The following is a 16,359-nucleotide window of genomic DNA, read 5'->3' on the forward strand; positions in this document are numbered from 1 at the left end:
AGGGCTGGCAGGCCTCGCGCGGGGCGGGCCCTGAAAGCAGCCCAGTGGCGGGTGCCTCGCGCGGTCCCTCGCGCCAACCCGCTCGCAAGGCTCGGCTCTGCCTCCGCCCCGCCCCCCGCAGGCCCCTCCCCTAGTAGGCTCCGCCCCTGGGCCCGGGACGCGGTGACAGAAGCGCGCGGCGGCGGGGTGTTTGCATACAAAGGCGGCCACGCGCGCGGTCCCCGGCGGTGAGTAGCGCCCTCCGCGCGGTCCTGGGGCGCGCGGCGAGGCCGGAGCGGGCCGGGGTACCGGGGCCGACCCGACGCCCGAGCACCGAGCACTGTCCCCGCGGCCCGTTCGGGGGAAGTGGTTCCGGGCTGCGGTGGGCGGGGGGAGGTGGAGAAAACAAGCCCAGGGCCCCGTGGCCTCGCGAGCATCCATGGGCCTTCCCTTTCGGAACGCCCGCGGGGCTGACCTTGAGTGGCCGTCGGACTCGCGTAGGGTGCAGGGGCGGCCGGGCGGCCCCCGGGTCCCGGGACGGTGGGACCATCTGGATCCGGGGAAGAGCGGTGGGTTCCGTCTGTGCAGCGCCCCTGCCGTTGGCCAGGGACTTGGATGAAAGTGTACCCCGGGGGTTAAGATTCCTGCTGTGCAGTGTAGGAAACTGAGGCACAGGGAGATTGGCCTGCGTGGCCAAGGTCACACAGCTGCTGGGAGGCCTTGAACCGGGGTTGGAATCTGGGTTCTCAGATTGCAGTGGTCCCGCGATTGCCTGGCCTCTGCGCACCTTTCCTGCAGCCTAATGGGTGCTAGGCTGCCTTAGTTCCATCCGATGCCCCTGCAAGCAGTGTGATTTGGGGGAAAGCCGGGAACATGCAGGATGAATAGTTGTGTTTTGGAAATAACTTTAAATGTCATAGGGCTGGAGTGCAGGTGACTGGAAGGTAATGCCAGAGAAAGCAGGTGACGGGATCCTGGGACTGGAACAATTAATTGGCAGTATTAATTTGCAGAGTTTTTAGAACCTGGTAGTTTCCTCCAGGATAATAGGAGTGTTTTGGAAAAGATGAGCTTGAAAAACTTTACTTTTTATTGGGGGGTCTGGCAGTGAAATGTACCGTTAACCTTGTGTTCTATAATTTGGGTCTTAGGAACTAAAGTACGCCACTGGAGAAAGTGTCTGGTAATTGAGAAATAAACACATTTTTCCCCCAGAAATGTGGGGGGAAATCTCAGGGCTTGGTTTTCAGTTCTGTATTTTGATTAAGACTTTACATTTGCCAACGCTTGTTTGATTATCAAGCATTTTTGCGTGTGGGTGTTTTGGAGGTTTTATTTCCTGCTTGTTGGGCTGCGTGGTGTTGTGCAGCAGGCCTGGGCAGAGCCCTAGATCTGGCCCGGAGCCTGTGGGTCTGAGGCCTGGGCTCTGGTATTAGTATTGCCTTAGCTGGCTGTGGGACCCTGTATGGTGCAGTCACTGTCCCAGGTTTCAGTTACCAAAAAAAAAATCTCATCACTCTAAGAGAGGAGTAGGCTGTAGGGGCTAACCTGTCTCAGTGCATGGGGAAGAAGTTGGGGGTTCAGGTGAGGGGCAGAAGTATCCCTTGGTTCTTCAGGTGCAGAGATGCCCATGGTCCAGCTGAGAAGTTGGGTGGCGAGGAATGGACAGGGCTTGGTTTGGCACGGAGCAGGGAGCTTCCCCATACTGGGGTTCGTGGCCACATCCCTCAGCCCACTGACCAAATTTTGTGATTCTTGCAACAACTGAGAATGTTTTGCTGGTGCTAACTGCTGGGGGATTCCCAGAAAAAAAGTGACAAGGTGTTAGACCAGAGTCGTGGCTCTGTGTAGACCGCCGGCTTCTGAGCGTGATGTCCCTTGCATTGCTCGCAGAGCTGATCACAGACCCTGGGATTGAGCCACACCTGTTTGCCAGCTGTTCTGGGACGTGCACTGTGTACCTTGTTTCCAGGAACTCCCTCTCTCTCCTTGGGGACATGTGCTCTCTCTCTTTGTTGAAGTCTTTTTCTGCATTCATGAGTCTGACCAGGCACGCACCACTGGTGTACAAAAGACACAAACCACAAAGGTCATGGGGTAAAGGGACACCATGGCCCAACAACTTGCACTCCCCAGCCACTGCTTTGGCCAGAGACTTTCCTGCCAGTGAACTCTGAGTAATGATAGGCTTTGGGCTCAGATTTTTTTTCCGGCAAATGGAAATGTGTTACCACCTTGTTGGAAAATAAACATATCCTAATATTTCTGTATTCGTTTTAACTGATAGTATTCTTTGTCCTGTCTTTTTTTAGAAAGTGCAGTTAAAGTAGTTGCTCTGTGCAAAGCACTGTCAGGCAACAGCCTTAATTCAAGGTCCAGTCTTTTCCTGGAGCTATTTGTGACTGCAGGATTAGCAGCTGGCTGTTATTTGGGGCATGGCTTTTGAAAAGTACTTTACAGTGTACATGTATTGCCTCAGAACAGTCCTGTGACTTTGGACATTGTGAACATCGTCCCATTTTATAGAATGGAAACTGAGGTACTAAGAGGTTAGCAACCTGGCTTATGGTTGCAGGGTAGTCGTTTTGGGAGCTGGGATTAGAACACCAGCCACCTGCATTCTCACCCCCGAGCACTCTGGACTGCCCAGCTGGTATTACGTTCCATGATTGCTGGAGTGGAGTGTGTGTGTGTGTGTGTGTGTGTGTGTGTGTGTGTGTGTGTGGTGTCATACGGGAGAAGTCAGAAAAGCAGGGCATTCTTTTTGACCAAGACACAAACTTGGACAGAGGGCTCTTGCCAGTTTGTGAAGAGAGGAAGCGAAGTCCTGTGCTCAGTTAACGAGTTCAATAGTTAACAGCCCGAGGATAGGAACCTGGACCTGGCCACCCCGTCCTGTAGGCATCTCTCCGTCTCGCACTGTCCAGGCCCTTTGTGCTCTTTGGCAGGGCCCCGAGAACACTCATCCCATGGGAGTGTAAGATCTGAGCATTTCACAACGCTGGGGGAGCTGAGCGTCACCCATCTGACCTTTCCTACCCAAGCTGGAGCCCCCTTGACCCCTCCTGTCTTAGCAGGGTCGGCGACGGGGAGACGCTGCCACTGAGCGGGTCCAAGTTTTCTGTTCCTCACCCAGTTCCTATAAATTAATGTCAGAGTAATGCATGCACACGTAAAAAGTGACACTCAGACACCTGTGCTGCGAAAATACACATGATGAGAAGGGACGGTCTCCCATGCCCATGCCTGGTCCCAGGGTGAGCCTGTCAGTGGACCTTGTCTGGCATGGAAACTAGTCCAGAGCTTCCTGTGCCGTATAAGAATATGTGTAAGTGTAATTCTTAACCGATAGGTTCAGGTTGTAAGTATATACTGTATATACTTCCGCACTTTTTTTCACTCAGTGTACACCTTTCCGTGTTGCTTTATGGAGCTGTCGCCCCCCCTCCATTTCTCTGCTAACAGTCTCCTAACATCCTATCATGTGGTGTGGCTGGTCCGCAGTTTACTCAACCAGAGTCCTGTCGAGATTTACATAGTTTTTAATTTTCCCAGTTGCAATCAATACCATACTACTGTTTGTACAGGGCTTTTCAAAATAGCAGAATTGCTGGGCTTGGCTAGTATGTGCAAAAAGTGACAGATACTGTCAAACGCCCCCCCTCCCCTTATTACCCCAGCGAACCCTGTCTTTCTATACTTTGCCCATTTGTTTTTTCGGTTGGGTTGGTCTGAGGCCGTCTCAAACTGACCTTAACATTCTCAAGGTGGATTGTGTCGGCAAAAACTGCTGGGTTATGAAAGCTGCAGCTGGAGTTTTGAATTTTGGCATTGGTTCCAAGAAACCAGTGTTCCATGACAGTTAGTGCACCCCGGAGAAAGATCCTGCCAATTGTGGGATGAAATGCTGAATGTTTTTGTGATGTAGCAACTAGGTGAGAAGTTATGAGACCTCCAGTACCCACTCCTGACAGAGGGTTGGCAGCGCCACCCTCCTGGAACCTTGCGAGATGGGGGGAATTGTGCTTTGGCACGTCTGCTCTGTGCTGGCAGTTGGACAAATCAGCTTTGGCGTGGGGCACGTCCCGTGTGGGGGCCCAGGCCTGCTTTGTCTGCTCCCTGCCTGTTTGGGCTCCCACTTTGTTACTGACTTCTGCCTGGTTGACAGTGCCCTCCACCCCGGGCACACTGCACACCCCCCGCCTGCCCTCTTTCCAGCAGGATCGCCTGGAGCCGGCTGTCCCCTCCTTCTGGGCCTGACGCTGAGCCGGGAAGAGCAGGCGCTCCGGGTTAATCCGAGCTGTTTAATTCAGAAAGGACTTTGGTTGGGGTCGGGGGACCCCAGGGCCAGCTGTGTTGGCGGCCTTGTCGCTTTCGTCAGGAAGTATTAGTCTGACTTGCAGGCTTTTAGAAAAACACCTCAAGCTTTTCTAGTGAAGTTTCTTATTTCGGACCAGAGTGTCTCCTCGAGAACCCTGGCTGGCCGAGAAAGTCCCTCGTCAAAAGGGTGTTGACGGCTGGTCTCTTTTGTTTAAGAAGCTTCTCCAGGCACTGTGGGCAGGATGGCTGAGCTCAGCGGGTGGGGCCGCTGGCAGCCCAGAAGGGCCAGGAGGGACCTGCCCTGCCCAGGGTGTGCTGCCAGGTACCTGCGGGGATGAGGCCAGGGGTCTTGACTCTCGGTCTGTTCTTCACTCCGCCCACCCCCCATCGCCTGCCTCTAAGTCATACTTCCCTTTGTTGTTATGTAAACGTGATCTATCTTCCTGACCAGTTTATACATATTCACAGCAGTGCTCCGAAAACAGACTTCCTCTTTGCCATTCACATAAATCACAAGAGGAACATGTGTACTCTTTGTAAGCCGATTTCATTTTCATGAAGGGTTTATTAGTCATGATACCATTTTGGGGATTTCATAGAAATTGTTTTCTTCTCCTCCTTCTCCTTTCTTTGCTTTGGATGAGAACCAATGCTTGTTTTGGGACCTGTCAGGCGACTGTGACTGGACCAGCCCTAATAGCAGCACATGTTTACGTTTTTACTCAGACTTGATCAGACTCAGATTGGACCAAGGACAAGCAGGAGAAAGAACGAGCTATTTCTGGGCTTAAAGGACCTGTGGGGAGAGGCAGGTTTTTGTCATGTCCTTGGAAGAATCATTCTAGCTAAAAGCCGAAGGACTTGAATACTCCCTGTGACAGGGTACTCACTCTCCCAAAACAAGTTTTCCGGTTTCAGAAAGGTCCTAGCTGGACATCGATATTCAGTTGTTCAGTAACTGAGCCAGTTGGGGTATGAGCCTGGCAGCTTGTGGAGGGCAGGAATCAACCTTAGCAGGTGCCAGGTGCCGAGCCAGGCACAGCTCTGCTTGAAGCCCTGCTTTGAGTGTGGGGTGTGAGAAGGGGCCGCTCACCTGTCTCCAGAGACAATCTTCAGATATTTGAAGCTCTATAGAGCCTCAGTTAATTAATTAGAGATCAAGGTAAAAAGAAGGAGGCGAGAGCTTTTAGCCAGAGTATTTAGACTTACCTAGTGTATGGCCAGCAGTCGCCGCTTTAGAGGCCATGCACATGCAGGTTCTCATTTGATTCGGACAAATGGTAAAGAAACAGTGGAGCCAAAAAGTGGTGGGTCATTCCTTTATTAAAGTCTCGCACCGGCTGACTAGCAAACACATAGGGAAAACACTTCCCTCTGGTTCTATAACCAGGAGAATCTTCTCTGGTTCCTTCTAGAATCAAAGGCCTCACCAGTCTTAGCAGAGCTCGCAAAGCCCCTCAGCTCTGGTTCCCCATCTGCACACCTTCTCTCTTCCTGCCAGTATGGTTTCTCCTTCTGCACTCTGCATTCTCTCTGCTCTCTCTGCAAAACATGGCTTCTTTTTGCCTCTTCCTTCTCTCTTTTCAAAATTTTCTGGCCTGAAAACGTCTCCTCCAGCAAACATTAGCAAAACAATGGCCCTTCCCAAGCAGGAAGGTAATTTGCAATTTCACAGACCACATATACCTGGCACTGCCCAGTCCCCAATACAAACTAGAAGCTAGCAAACCTAAAAATCATATTTTACAAACTTATTTGACCAACACCTAGAATAATCTTTTTATTCATTAGCCCCAAGTAAGGAGACTCCTTGCAGCACTGCGAGGTGCCTGGGGCACTCCCGGGCCCTGAGAGCCGGTGGCAGGGCTCAGCCCTGTCAGTGTGCCTAACCTGAACACCTTCAGCCTCACCTGCGTGTGCCACCCGGAGAGGCCAGAGGGGGTGGCTGTCTGCTGCTCTCTGACCTACTAGCAAGCACAGGCATACCTCTGGACCTGGCGGACCCTTTGCCAAACCTGATAGCACCTTAGGGAAAGGAAAAGAAAACTATTAAAATGTACCAATGTAAAGCCAGTGGCTGCGGCTACCATCACAGCAGCCTGGCCCACGCAGGTTTGCATTGGATTCGGACAGTCGGTAAACAACGGAGCCTGTTGGGCAGATAGAATGTATTATGCTCACTTTGTTAAAGATAACAGGAGGAGGCTGTCGCCCAGGTGATATTAATGTGTGTTGGGGTGGGCTAAAGGCAGGCAGAATCCTTTAGCCTGGGGCTTGGTTTTGGGATTAAGCCTTTCCTACCCTTTTTGCTGTAGGGCGGTACAATCCTATCATGCCTCAGAGAAGTGACTTTGTATTAGAGACTTCCCTATTATGTATATTGGATTAAGGGTTTGGATTTCTACACTATAAAAGGGAGGCAGAACGGGACTCGGCTTTTGGTTCCTGAGGTTAGCATGAGAGAGAGGAGAGAGTAGAGCCAGCAGCGGAAGGAGGCCACGTGGAGGAGGCCAGGAGAAGCAGCCAAGATGGCGGAGTGCTGAGTGAGATGCCAGTTTGTGTAGAGTTTGTATCTGGGATAAGGAAGAAGATGGGGAACTGAGGAGAAGAAGGCTGGTGAGCTAGAAACCTTTGATTCTAGGAAACTCGGATAAGTCAGTGGCTTTGTGAGCACTGAGTGTGACTGGGTTTTGGAGCCCAGTGTGTATTTTTACTTGCCCGCCGGGTGCAAGGTAGGATTAAAGGTTATGGCCCACCAGTTTTTGGCTCCATGGTTTCTTTACCGACTGTCCGAATCCAATGCGAACCTGCATGGGCCGGGCTGCTGTGATAGTGGCCCCGGCCCTGCCTGCTGGCTTTACAGAGCCAAAAACTGATGGGCCATAATCTTTAATCCTAGCTTGCACCCGGCGGGCAAGTAAAAACACACACTGGGCTCCAAAACCCACTCACATTCAGTGCTCTCAAAGCTACTGACTTATCCGAGTTTCCTAGAATCAAAGGTTTCTAGCTCACCAGACTTATTCACCTCTGTTCCCCATCTCCTTCCTTCTCCCTGCACAAACTCTGCACAAACTGGCTTCTCAACACTCCGCCATCTTGGCTGCTTCTCCTGGTCTCTTCCACGTGGCCTTTCTCTGCTCTCTGCTCTCTAATGCTAATCCCAGGAACCGAGAGCATAAACTCCCGTTCTGCCCTCATTTTATAGTGTAGCTTCATAACCTTTAATCCAATATACAAAATAGGGAAGTCTCTAAACAGGCGTCCCCAAACTACGGCCCGCGGGCGCATGCAGCCCCCTGAGGCCATTTATCCGGCCCCCCCACCGCACTTCTGGAAGGGCCATCTCTTTCATTGGTGGTCAGTGAGAGGAGCACTGTATGTGGCGGCCCTCCAACGGTCTGAGGGACAGTGAACTGGCCCTCTGTGTAAAAAGTTTGGGGACCCCTGCTACAAAGTCACTTCTCTGAGGCATGATTGGATTGTACCGCCCCACATCAAAAACGGTGGGAAAGGATTAATCCCAAAACCAAGCCCAGGCTACAAGGATTCTGCCTGCCCACAGCCAGCCCCCAACACAAATTAATATCACCTGGGCAACGGCCTTCACGTGGGCAGCGCCATCTTTAACAAAGTGAGCATAATACATTTTATCTGCCCAACAACCACAGTGGATAATTTTGGCCTGGCCATTGGAGAAGTAAGTATATTTTCATAGAATGTGTGTTCTGCCCTCCTGCACGACGTAACTCAGGGCCTGTGTGCGACCACATGTGCAGGCTGGACTGGGAAGTCACCCACGGTTGAATGCTGCTTCGCCTCTTCCCTGCTTCAGGGGGGACCCTGAGCAAGTTACATAAGCTGAAGCTCAGTTTCCTTCCTGCGAAATGGGGAAATTCAATCCCTTGCATCATTGTGATGCAAAGTGAACAGTTTTGACTCATGATTATTATGCTCTGACCAGTATACCAACCTCATGGGCATGCGGAAATGGACCGCGGACTTAAACATTTGCATCACACTTGTTCACTGCTGAAATGATCTTTGTCTGGTGTTGCTGGTACACTCAGTGGATTTTTAGAAGTCTCTCTGTGCTCACTTAACCATAGTCACCGGCAGGCAGGGACCTGACAAACAGATCAGTGTCTGCTGGTTCTGTGCCCAGAGGTGTGATCCTGGGGCTGGTAACAGGGGCCCAAAGCAGGCCTCCTGGTGAGCAGACCTTGAGTTGGTTTTCCAACCCAGAAGCTTCCTGGATGTGTCATAAACCTAGATTCCACAGGTGTCCCTTAAGCACCTGTGTGAGGGTGGAGGTGACACACAGAATATGCATTTTCTCTGAGCACAAGCAGGGGATTAATGCAAAGCTCTCTCCAGGAACTGATGAGTCATAACTGAGGCTCTATAGAGCGCAGACGAACAAAGGAGGGCTTTTTGACCTTAGTCCTCTGGGAATGGTTTTTGAATTTATCTTCTAAGAGGCTCTGGCTGATGAGGGTGTGAATACTCCCCCAGAGCCACCCCTGAGCCAGACTTCCCCAGGCACTTGCTCAGCAAGGGAGGGGATGATGGCAATAAATCTCCCTAGCCCCCGGCTTGGCTTTGCCGGGCAAAGACGATCAAAGTCTTCCTTTCCCCTAAACCAGGGGTCCCCAAACTACGGACCACGGGCCACATGCGGCCCCCTGAGGCCATTTATCTGGCCCCCGCCGCGCACTTCGGAAGGGGCACCTCTTTCATTGGTGGTCAGTGAGAGGAGCATAGTTCCCATTGAAATACTGGTCAGTTTATTGATTTAAATTTACTTGTTCTTTATTTTAAATGTTGTATTTGTTCCTGTTTTGGTTTTTTTACTTTAAAATAAGATATATGCAGTGTATATAGGGATTTGTTCTTAGTTTTTTTTTAATGTCCGGCCCTCCAACAGTCTGAGGGACAGTGAACTGGCCCCCTGTGTAAAAAGTTTGGGGACCCCTGCTAAACGCTGGTGCTGGTGGTGGCAGCTGGTGGCAGCTGGGGACCTGGGGAGGCTGTGTTCTTACCTGGCTCATTCTTACCCTTTATCCCTTTATGTTCCATGGCCTGTTGTTGGCAAAGGTGCTGTATGGGCTGTAATTTAAGCTGTTTGTGGTGAATTTTGTTTGGAGCATCATCCTTACAAGTTTTAATGGAGAGAGCATGTAAGGCTAGAAGCCACGGCCACTATCAAAGCAGCCTTCTGGCCCTTGCAGGTTCGCATTGGATTCGGACAGTCGGTAAAGAAACAACAGAGCCACAAACTGGTGGGCCATAGTCTTTAATCCTAGCTTGCACCCGGCGGGCAAGTAAAAAATACACACTGGGCTCCAAAACCCACTCACATTCAGTGCTCACAAAGCCACTGACTTATCCGAGTTTCCTAGAATCAAAGGTTTCTAGCTCACCAGACCCATTCATCTCCGTTTCCCATCTCCTTCCTTCTCCAGCGTCAAACTGCACAAACTGGCCTCTCACTCAACACTCCGCCATCTTGGCTGCTTCTCCTGGCCTCCTCCACGTGGCCTCCTTCTGCTCTCTGCTCTGCTCTCTCCTCTAATGATAATCTCAGGAACCAAGAGAGCAAGCTCCCGCTCTGTCCCCATTTTATAGTGTAGAAATCCAAACCCTTAATCCAATATACAAAATAGGGAAGTCTCTAATACAAAGTCACTTCTCTGAGGCATGATTGGATTGTACCACCAAAACGGGTAGGAAAGGCTTAATCCCAAAACCAAGCCCCAGGCTACAGGGATTCTGCCTGCCCACAGAGACACACATTACAATAATATCACCTGGGCAACGGCCTCCATGTGGGCAGCGCCATTTAACAAAGTGAACATAATACATTTTATCTGCCCAACAGAGCATTTCCTGTTTTCCTAAGTTCTTCTAATTTTTAAATTCCAGCCCTTTTCCCTGATATCCAGACTTGCCTCACTAGTTTGGAGGTGGCAGGTATACCTTGGTACCTGCACATCCTTTTACTCCCTTCCCCTATGCCCCCTGCCCCCCCCCCCCCAAAGAAAACAGAAACAGCTGTCCCCTCTCCCCCTCCTGGTTCTTGTTTGGGTCAAAGACTTGATTTCTTGGTGTTATGCCCAAGTCATAGAGTCCTACACTTAGAGCCCCACCACATTCTTGAACTCCCTGTGTAACCTCTGCCAGGTGGTGGTTTAGACTGAACAGAAGCTCGGTCTCCCAGGCTGTGCTCCCCACCGCTGCCCTGCAACGGCCCCCCCGCATGCTCTCCTCACAACCTGTGACTGCTGATCCGGCCCTGGGTGCCCCGCAGACATGTGCTGAATGTTGCTTGTCATCGAGAACTTTGGAGGTTGCTAAAAAAAAAATGTGGGCATCTGATAAAATATCTTTGTTTTAGCATACTTGATCTTACTATGACTTTATAGTGGTTTTACTTCTGGAGAGTTCTGTTCACATTGGCATGACTGGGAAAGAGCAGACTGATCTTAAAGGAAAGCGCACTTAGAATTTTCCAACTAGTAAAGTCAGGTTTCCAGTTGTAATCTTAAGATGTCTTTTCATGATGTCCAGTTTTAGAAACACATTTTTGGTGGCCAGCTGCCACCATCTGTTTTGCTCCAGCTGCATGAGGGGTTTTCTTTACCGGGCCTTGCCCATCGATACCAGTTTTATCCAATGAGGTAAGGGGCAGCACTGTGCACAGGAGAACAGGGTGGGCTGGGGCTGCCCCCTGGGCTCCTGTCCCCACCCTGTCCCCTCCTGGTCGCGCTACTCTGAGCCAACGCCACACAAACTTGGCGCTGCGGTTCCTCGTCACAAATGGGGTGATGACGCCGGTCCTGACTACTGCTCAGGTGCTTCGATTTCATGCGCCGAGCTCACCTGTGCGAGGGAGCTCTGCGTATTATGAGGTGTTCTACATGTCGCAGGGAGTCCCCAGGGCTCCCTGGGATTCAGCTTGTGACAGGCTAAGGGTTTGGAGAAAGACAGGAGGGGCGCTGGGTCTGATGGCTTTGCACGCTGCTTTCTCTCCAAAGCTAGCAGAATCCTTGCACGGTTTTCAACGCCGACTTAAGTCTTTATGTGATCAGCTTTCTGTCAGTGTCTCCTGCAGTCATTACCCCGGGAGTTGTCGGTTGTGTTTAGGAGGCATGCTGGTCTGCGCTGGGTCTGCAGGCCCCCTGAGAGCCTCAGGAAAACAAGCTTCCGGCACAAACAACAACTGAACATCGTCCAGGCAACAGGAACTGTTTTCTCAGGGAGCCTGGAGGTCTCTCTCATTCAGGGCGTACTTTCAGGGATGAATCCAAGGTCAGCCTCTGCCGAGACTCAGGTGCAGCTGGGAAAGTGGCTTTCAGAGTTCTACTCCACTCGCCTCTAGCACGTTTCCTTATTTCTCTCTATGCACTGGCTCATTGCTCATTAAAGCTGAGAGAACTGTGTTCACCTTGTGGCGTGTTCGTGTCCTGCAGAAGAGGGGCCCTCCACTACACAGGTCCTCGTCCCCCGGCCCGCACGGCTCCCGTCCTGGTCCGCCACAGTGTCGCCAGAAGTGCGCACATTTCACCAAGCCCTGGGCAGTCCTTGACATTTGCTTTTATCCTGCATCTTCTCTTTCCGTTGTACTAACTGAAACGTGTTCTAAACCAGCGATTTTCAACCGGTGTGCCACGAGAAATGTTAAGACATGCGATACCAGGCTATTTAGTCATGGGCACTGACCCATTTTCCCTTAGATTGTGAAATAAAAAAAGTAACAACAGCCAACACAACAATAACCATCCGGTGTGAATGCCCTGTCTTGAAGCTTAAATATACAGGTCATATAGTAGGGATGCATCTTATTGACCAGGTGGTATAATAAAGTTGCATATGACTGGTTAATTCATGGAACTAGAAATCCTTATATACTCCTGATGTAAATCAATCAAAATTATACCTATTTTTCTAGTCAGATTGACAAAAAAAAAAAAAATATATATATATATATTTATTTATATATGTTTATATATATTTTTATTTATACATATTTATATATACATATATGGTATATATATTTTATTTATATATTTTTTTTCTTTTTTTTGGTGTGCTGCAGAGTTTGAGTGGTTAGTTTATATGTGTCCTGAGATAAAGAAGGCTGAAAATGCCTGTTTTAAACCAAGAAAGCACTTTCACTTTTGGAAGACAGTGACCAGATAGATTTAATTCAGTCATTCCCAGAGGTACCTAGCTTAACAGACAAAAAAAAAAAAGGTTAGACTCCTTTCAATTGTTGAAGGATTGAGTCAAAGAGTGTGGAAATAGTTGAAGAAAAATGTGACATGTGTGACCCCAGACATTTCCTGGGTCCCTGCCTCCTCCCATCCTGAGGAGAGCCGACCAGCTTGGTGAGCGAGGTCTCTGCAGCCACCTGACAGGTGACAGCCCTCATTTATCAAGCCACTGCCCAGGACTGGAGGGATGGATGGTAGGCGAGGTCACGGGCTGGGCGGGGGGCTGAGGAGGCATTGGACAGCAGGTGAGGAAGGGGATGTGAGTGATGGAGGGACTGCCAAGCTCTTGCATTGTCTGGTCTTAAGGCCACATAAGTCTCAAAGAGAAGACCGTAGAACAAAAGGTGGAGGTGAGAAAGATTTAACAAAGCTGGTGATTCTGAGGGGTGCGTTTATTGAGAGGGGTCTGCGTTCATTATTGACCTCGGCTAAGGTGGGGTTTCTCACCCCCAGTCCTGCAGCCTTCCCAGAGAAGGGGATGGCAGGTCACATGAGGGTGTCACACCGATTCATGTCCCAGGAGCAAACCTACAGTGTTAAAATGGAGAAGCTGCTCTTTCCTAGATAATGTGCCCTGCCCGCATAGCGGTATAGCTGAGAGAACTGGAAAGGGAATTGACATCACTTTTGGCTACTTGTGTAATCAGTGAGTGGGACCCATGGATTCCCGAACTGACTGTTAGGGGGCTCAGCCTAAAATAACTCAAATTCCCATATTTAGTTTTAATAATTGACTCTTTTCAAGTTGAACATGCGATTTCTTATTAAAGTGGTAAATGAAAGCCAGGTAGAGATACGTCTTTGGATTTTTTTATGTTCCTGGTGTGCTATTTATTTGGGTCTAATGTAGCTACTGTAGTGGTTTTTTTTCTTCTTTTTCCACGTGAGAGGAGGGGAGAGAGAGAGAGAGACAGACTCCTGCATGAGCCCCAACTGGAATCCACCTGACAACCCCTGTCTGGGGCCAGTGCGCTGCCCATCTAGGGCCATGATCACAGTTGAGCTATTTTTAGTGCCTGAGGTGGAGGCTCAGTGGAGCCATCCTCAGTGCCTGGGGCCAATGCGCTCAAACCAATTGAGCCATGGCTGTGGGTTGGGGGCGGGGCGGGGGGGGGGTGGGGTGGGTGGGTGGGGGGAAGTAAGGGGAAGGGGAGGGGTGGGGAAGCAGTTGGTTGCTTCTCCTGTGTGCCCTGACTGGGCCAAAACTCTACTACTTGAGCCAACCAGCCAAGGCCAGTACTGTAGTAGTTTTAAATTTAGGGAAGACTTATTTGGAAAAGTGGTATTCCAGTGGGAGGTGATAGCCTCAGACAATTATTACTATTCCAGAAGCTAAGCTAGAAAACGTCACCTTAAGAAAATTTATTTACTTGTGTCTTTACCTCCGTGTTCCTCTGGAAGTCCACAGCACAGCTTAGGGAACCCCGGTTTGGCCAGTGGGTGTCAGGAGCTCTGGCTCCGCCCTCCTTGAAAGCTTTAGAAGCAGGGTTGGGGAACCCTGTTTCAATAGCTAAAGGAAGCCCTGTCAGGCAAGGCAGCTGTTTCTTGCCACATTCTGAGATGAAAACCAACCAATTTAAAGTGATTTCGGTGTGGGGCAAAGGATACCTCAGAGCTGCTCACCTGGAAACGGTTTTGTTCCTTCCAGGTTGTACTTATGTTTGCTCTTGAGGCCTTTTAGATACTTGATTTTTCAGAACAAATGCTGCCCTGGTGGCTGGTCAGGGGTCTTAGTGAGAACAATGGCAGCCATGGGAATAACGGTGTGGTCTAGGGAGGTGAGTCTACTGGGTCCGCTCGCCTGGCTTCTTATCTTCAGGTGAATCAAATTAGCTTCTTTCTGGAGCCTTTTACGTCAAAGGGAGCAGGAGCCTTGGCACTTGGCACTGGCCCCAGCTGGTTTGTCCCTGTGCTCTTTAAATACTTGTGCAGCAGTCATTTAGAGGAGACCCTGGCAGAGGGGCTGATACTGAAGAGCAGGGTGCCCCAGTGGGCCACACCCCTCGGCCCATCGGCAGAGCCGATGTCCCCCCCCCCCCCCCGTGCCTCCTTTGTGGTACAATATATATAACATAAAATTTAATATCCTAACCATTTTTAGGTGTCCAGTTCAGTAGCTTCATATTAAGTACCTCACATGGACGCATTCCCCGCCACCACACAGCTGCGGAACCGTTCTTATCTGCGGAAAGAAGCCTTGAGTGCATTGCACACTAACACCCCTGCCCCTCCCCACGGCCCTGGTCACCCCCGTTCCACTTTCTGTTTCTGTGAGTTTGTCTGCTCCAACTTCCTCATCTAAGTGAGATCACACAGCATTTGTTCTTTTGTGACTGGCTCATGTCACTTAGTGTAATGTCCTCAAGATCCTTCCATATTGTAGCATGTGCCAGAATTTCCTTCCTTAGGTCGAATAATATTCCACTGTGTGTATATATACCACATTGTATCCATTCCTTCCTTAGGTTGAATAATAGTTCACTGTGTGTATATATACCACATTATATCCATTCCTTCCTTAGATTGAATAATATTCCACTGTGTGTATATATACCACATTATATCCATTCCTTCCTTAGGTTGAATAATATTCCACTGTGTGTATATATGCCACATTGTATCCATTCTTTCATCAGCAGACCCTTGGGTTCTTTCCACCTTGTGGCTAGGGGACTAATGCTGCCATGTGAACATGGGTGTGCAGATACTGCTTTGAGACCTGGCTGTCAATTCTTTTGGATAGATATCCAGAAGTGGAATTGCTAGATCTTATGGTAGCTCTGTTTTTAACTTTTTGAGGAACCAACACACTGTGGTTACATAGTGGCTACACCATTTCCCGTTCCTGTCAACAGTGCACATGGGTTCCAGTTTCTCTGCATCCTCACCAATGCTTGCTTTTTTCTTCTGCTTTTTAGACAGTAGCCATCCTAATAGAGGGGAGGTGGTAGTACTGTACTCTCCCTTTGAAACAGTTTTCAGTGCTCAGGAGCATATTGCCAGGTGGGACCATGCCCCTGTCATTTGTTAAGAATTACGGAACAGATTTTCTGCTTCTAAATGGACGTATTTTAAGATTTGCAGATGAGTTGTGCAATGGAGGGGAGAGGTAAAGATATCAAAGCAATTTCTGATTATTATGGTAGGAAAAATGATGTAGGCCAATCCCATGGCTGCACAAAGGGAAGGTTGCAAGAGTGGAAATCAGGAAATCTGAGTCCTGGCTCCGTCTGTCTCTGCCGTGGGGGATGTCTGCCTAAGTCACTTCTCATTTCTGGGCTTATTTCTTTAAAACGGGGGTGTCAGAACAACAACTCAGTCAGGATCCTGCCAGCTTCAAAGTTCTCAGATTCTTCTACATGATACCCTTGAATTAGCCCCTTGGCGAGGGGGGAGGGATGCTTTGTTCTTGAGGGCAAGAGAACAGAGTGACATTGGGTTTAAATTATTTAAGATGCCCTGTCAGTCGTTCAGAGTTAAGGAGTGCAGCCTTTATCTTCGGATGGCCGGGGCTGGAATTGTACCCTGCAGGTCACCCAGGCCAAAGCCCTCGTTTCCCAGGTGAGAAGCTAGGGTGAGGGGATGTGGTAACGCCACCCGTGATGTGCTTGCCCTTTCCTGTGAAGGAAAACTGTCGGCCGGCAGGTCCCGGGGCCTTCTCAGGAGCTGTGTTGGCATCGCAGTGGTGCTGGTGTGGGTTCAGGACATCGCTGCTGGGGAAGGGGTCCCCTGTCATGCAGGGGTGAGCACAACTCACGTATGAGGGGGATGATTGGGAGCAGCT

General features: G+C 49.9%; 1 protein-coding gene across 4 annotated transcripts in view; it reads left to right on the plus strand.

Moving 5' to 3' along the window:
- Positions 1-16,359, plus strand: part of LPIN1 (lipin 1) — a 112,347-nt gene that overhangs the window by 43,638 nt on the left and 52,350 nt on the right. The window contains exon 1 of one of the 4 annotated variants that reach the window (XM_066386099.1): positions 147-227. The exons of 2 other annotated variants lie outside the window; for them this stretch is intronic. The gene's annotated coding sequence lies outside the window, so the exon portion shown is untranslated. Of the gene's footprint in view, positions 1-146; positions 228-419; positions 549-16,359 lie in introns of those variants that run through there. One more of the 4 variants, XM_066386100.1, reaches the window with a different exon arrangement.

The sequence above is a fragment of the Saccopteryx leptura genome, chromosome 5 (genome assembly GCF_036850995.1).
Source record: "Saccopteryx leptura isolate mSacLep1 chromosome 5, mSacLep1_pri_phased_curated, whole genome shotgun sequence".
NCBI classification, from domain to species: Eukaryota; Metazoa; Chordata; class Mammalia; order Chiroptera; family Emballonuridae; genus Saccopteryx; species Saccopteryx leptura.